Genomic DNA, 5,352 nt, shown 5'->3' on the forward strand with positions numbered 1-5,352 from the left:
AACTATCTGGGAATTATCTTCGTGCACTGAAGGAATGTTACCTGCGAAGCAAGGGAGAGACTATGATGACCTGCTATGTTCCAAATCCTGCTGAGAGAGAGTGGTACACTCCTCAGAATTTTAACAGTTCCTTTGGGGATTATGTCAACAATAGAAATCGTAAGTCGTGGAGTGTTAGTCTTCGTAACATTGCTGCCCTCGTGGTGAAATTCGTCTTTTGAGTGAGGTGAGTGATGCCAAGATGAAGTATGTTCCTGGTACTAAGGGATCTGCTAAACGGAAACTATTTCCTGCTCGTGAAAGGATTAAGCGTGACCATGATTATGAATGGCATGCTACTGTTATTGAGGTAGTTGGTCCTTGAGATTATGGTTGGATTCCTGGTCCGCGCGGTTGGCGTCCTTCTGAAAACAGCAAGCCTCGTGAAACTCCTCCTGCTCGTTATGGAGATTTCTGTCCTTGGCGTCCGAATTTCGCGGGCATGAATTTTTCTTACGCTCTTGATGTCGTTGTTGGAGATGAGGAGGAGGGTTCTGGTGCTACCCATCCACCGAAGAGTGCTGTTGCTGCCAAGGTATAGTTTCTTCTTATATTCTCTATTCTATTTGCCCCCTTTTTCCTTGCTTGAAATAATTTTCATTTTTGAAGTGAGGGAAAAAATGAGCCTTTGTGGGGATGTGTACTGGTTTGTAGGTGTCGAAGAAGAAGAAACTTGGACCCAAACAATCTTCTACTGTGGTTACCGGTGAGGCTGAGGTTTATGAGGAGGTTACGAGTCCTGTAAACGAAGGGTATGCTGAGGATGAAGAAATGTCCGATGGAGAAGAGCGTACCGATACTTCTCACCCTGATGACGAAGGTGGTAATGGTGAAGAAGAAGTTTCGCGGGTGGTGATGGTGAAGAAGAAATTGCCGCGGGTGGTGATTGAGTGAGTCTGAGGGTAATATTACCGTTGGTGGTACTGGGGGGGTGGATCTGCCCCTGTTGGCGATAATATTGTTGGTGTGGGTACTCTGCCCGTTATTTCCCCTGAATTTTCTTTTGGTAGGATATATTCCGCGGGGGAATCCTTTGATGTGAATGCTGCCATGGGTCTTGCCGAAGACTTCTCATTGCTTTCCCCAAATGATGATTGGGATGTGCTTGGGGATATTGGTAAAGAAGATGCCACCGGTCAGCAGGCTGAAAACGCCGGTGGTCATACTGAGGCTGGTGATGTCGAGACTTGCGCGAGTGAGGGGAGAACAGCCAAAGGGAAGTCTGCGGTTGAATCTCCTTCAGAGGATTTCCCTTACTCGCTAATGCCTGAAGGCGAAGATGCCATTTTGGCTTGGCTTAAGAAGAAAAATCTGATGTTCGTCCCCAACCCTGCCCCAGTGGTCCCTGGTGAGAAGAATTCTGACGCTTATACTCGTCAGATGATGCAAGTGTCTTCTGAAGTCCGCGTTGCTGAGATGTGGGAGAAGAATCTGAGAGCTTCAGAAGCTAACCTAGTGGTTGACCCTCCCTCCTCTGTTGCTGATATGATGGCCATAGCTGATGGGTACCAATACGGTTTTCCCCAGCAGCGTGTCTTAGAGGTAAATCCTTGTACTGATTCCCTCATGATATACGAACATTGTATTCTTCGCGATATCCGATCCCTTGGGTATAATAATGTTTGTGTTTGTGACATAGATGATGAGGAGCGAACATTGTAACCATGTTCTATACCAATTCTTTAAAGCAAAGTCTTTAAAGTTGGAGGCTAAGCTTCGTCATAGAGAAGAAGAACTATCTGCGGCCGAGATGGAAATAAGTGAACTGAAGGGTCGCCTGAAGGAAAAGGAGCGGGGGTAATGCCGAGGAGAGTCTCCGTTCGGAACTTGCTATAGTCCGCAACGAATTGGAGCAAGCTCGCAGAAATGTATCGTCCCTCACAGGTTCGTATTTTTTATTGGTTTTTACTCCTCGTGATTCCCTATTTGTACTTTGGTGTTCTGTCTCAGTCTCCCCACCCTATCTTCAGTGGGTGGAGTCCCCGAGCTCATATGGCTTCGGAAAGAAAGGGAACGACAGAAATCCCGCATTGCAGAGTTGGTGGGTAAGTTGAAAAGCGAAGCCGTAAAGTGGAATGCTCGTGCTGATGAGCACAACGCCTTAGCAGCTGAGTGGCGTGAAAAGCGAACACTGATGGTTGATATGCAAAATAAGTACAATCATGACCGTCGTCTGTTTAATGGTACGCTGCTATGGACGCGTGACAACCTGCGTGATGCTCGAGGACATGCTTCGGACTTAGAGGCTAGAGTGCGCTTTTTGGAAGGAGAGTTACAACAGGCTCGTTCTTTCTTAGGCCCCGGGGTTAGGGATAGTATGCTGCATTTTCCGAGGAAAGAGATAATGCTAGGGCTGAGGTTGGTGCTCTTAGTAAAGCCCTAGCAGCGTCTCGAGCTGATGTTGCTCGCCAAGTGGAATCTGAAAGAGATCTTGAAGTGAATGTGTATCGACTCCATAAAAGGATGGGGGAGATGAATGACGAAGTCAACCATCTTCGTCACTTGGATTCAATGAAGCAGGTAGACTTAGACGCGAGTCAATTTGCTCTTACGAACCTTCAAACGGATTATAAGAAACTATCCGACGAATATGACTTTCTTGATGAGGCTCGGGACGCAGTTGTTAATGAGTATGAAGAGGCTTCGGCTAATGTCGAAGGTATAACCTCGTTTTATCGAGTGTGATTCTGTTATTTCTTCGTTTTAACCCCTTGGTATTTCTTGTTTTCAGCACTCGAGGGAGCTTCACGCAGCAAATGATGAGCTTAAAAAACTCAATCTGCCTTAGTGCAGCAGGAAGGACAAGCCAACTATTTCAAAGGGTTGGCCGCGTCTCGTGAGGAAGCAGCAGAGATTGCCTCCAAAGAGGCGGAACGCCTATCTGCATTGCTGTCTCAGGCCAACCAGCGGACCGCTGTTATCACTTATAAAGCTCGATGTCAGTTGGCTGAAGAGACCAACAAAGTCCTAGATAAGATTGAACTTGATCTTAAAGTCGAACATGGTCTTGTCAAGAATTATCCGCGTCGTCCCCTTCCCGCGCCCTTGCCTGGTTCTTCTGGGCCTTCTTCAGGTGGTAGCGTACCTTCATCTCGCAAAGACAACCCTGTTGATGGAGCTGTATCGTCCAAGTAGATTTCTTTTATTAGTCATAGAAAGTTGATCCTTGTTGATTATATAATTTCGGATCATTTTTTGATGTGTTTCCTGCTTTATCTTATTTGCTGAACTTGTAATCAACTCTTTATGAAATGGATCATCCTTTTGGCATACCTGCGTTATCAATTCATTTTTATTTTAAGTATTGTGAAGTGTTAAACTAGAAATAACTTGCTTTGTAAAAAGTTGAGAGTGTTTGGGTGCGACACCGAAGGTAAATACCTTCGTGATCGTCTTGAGACCTGTCACCCCGCTGGCGAATCCTGGGCCAGAGGATTCCCAAACGGTGGGGGCCGAGGCAGCGTTCTAGGATATGGGATGCTTATTTGAAATATTTACATGCACCCATTCCGTCGACCCGCTGCCTTAAAATTGGTTGGGTATCTCTTTTGCTGGGTGCCTTCCCCCTGGTCTTACACTCATAGACACTGATAGGGGAGCCCTGAGAGATTGTAGATTAACTACTTTCCCCAATATTGTTAATTTATTATGTAATGTACATGCGTTCACCCAGCGGGCCTTTTGACCATTTCGTTTGCTTGAAGATTTCCCAAAAAGTTTGTTTGATTGATAGGTTGAGGCCTGCTACTCCTCGTCCAGAGATAGAAACATGTAAAGCGGTTACGCTGCCTTCTTCTTCTGGTATTCTTCACAGATGCAAAGCTGCGCTGCTCCTATGGGTAGTACGGTTTGAGCCATTTAGCATTCCAAGGGTGCCGGAGGACCTCGCCTTTCAGATTGCGAAGATAGTAGGAACCGTTTCCCGCAATGTCGTGTATTATAAAAGGTCCTCCCCATGTAGGTGCTAACTTTCCCCATTTCTTCTCTCGTTGATACTGCGGGATTGTTCTTAGCACATACTGCCCTTCTACAAAATTTCGAAGCTTAACCTTTTTGTTGTACTCTCTCGCTAATCTCCGTTGATAATTTTCCATCTTTTGCAATGCTGCTTCCCTCCTTTCTTCCAGGTCGTCCAGTCTCTCTAACATCATGTCTGTTGTGAGATTTTTCTCCCATGCTTCGGTCTTTGTGGTTGGCATGAGGATCTCTGTTGGGATGACTGCTTCAGCTCCATAAGTGAGGAGAAATGGGGACTCCCCAGTGGCAGATCTTCGTGTTGTCCTGTATGCCCATAATACATTGTGTAGCTGTTCACACCATCGCCCCTTGTGTTCGTCTAATTGCTTTTTGAGGATAAGGGCGAGGGTCTTGTTAGTAGCTTCCGCTTGTCCGTTGCTTTGAGGGTATATGGGGGTGGACTTGTTTTTCCTTATTTTGAAAGTGTCGAAGAGCATGTCTATGTTTTTCCCCTGTAATTGTTTACCATTATCGGACACGATTTCCGCTGGTATGCCGAACCTGCAAATAATGTTTTGGAATATGAAAGTAAACACGTCCACGTCTCTGATCCTGGCTAAGGCTTTGGCTTCCACCCATTTACTGAAGTAGTCCGTGGCTACTATCAAAAATCGTCTTTTCCCTGATCCTTCGATGAAAGGCCCAACGATATCTATGCCCCATTTTGCAAATGGCCACGGACTATCCACAGAATTCAACGTTGTTGCTGGTGCGTGTATTTTTGGCGAAACGCTGACATTCTTCACATCGTCGGGACATTCTTGCAGCATCTTGTATCATTGTGGGCCAGTAATATCCTTGCATTTTTGCTTTGTCGGCTAGTGATCTCATGCCGCTATGATTCCCTGCGTCACCATAATGGATGTCGTTTAGAATTCGATGCCCCTCTTTCCTGGATAAGCAACGTAGTAACGGTCCGAGGAAAGATTTCTTGTACAGGACCCCATCCCGAAGATCATATCTTCCTACTTTGGAGAGTATTTTCCTGGTTTGTTTATGATCCGCGGGTAAGGTTCCATCCTTGAGAAACGCATGGATCATCATTCTCCAATCATCTTCGTTGTTGAAATCTTCGTCTTGATTTGCTCTTGACAGGATATCTTCTTCGTCAAAATCGTTACGGATGTCTTCTCCCACCTGATCTTCGATATTTTCTTCCACTGTATCTTGATTTGTAGCAAAGGAAAATTGTGATGCAATCGAAGGCTCGTATACCCTTGTTATTTTGATAGCTTCGATATTCTTGTCCTTCAGCATGGATGATATATATGCTAGGGCATCCGCGTGCCTGAGATC

This window comes from Papaver somniferum, unplaced genomic scaffold, assembly GCF_003573695.1.
Source record: "Papaver somniferum cultivar HN1 unplaced genomic scaffold, ASM357369v1 unplaced-scaffold_19, whole genome shotgun sequence".
Taxonomy (NCBI): Eukaryota; Viridiplantae; Streptophyta; class Magnoliopsida; order Ranunculales; family Papaveraceae; genus Papaver; species Papaver somniferum.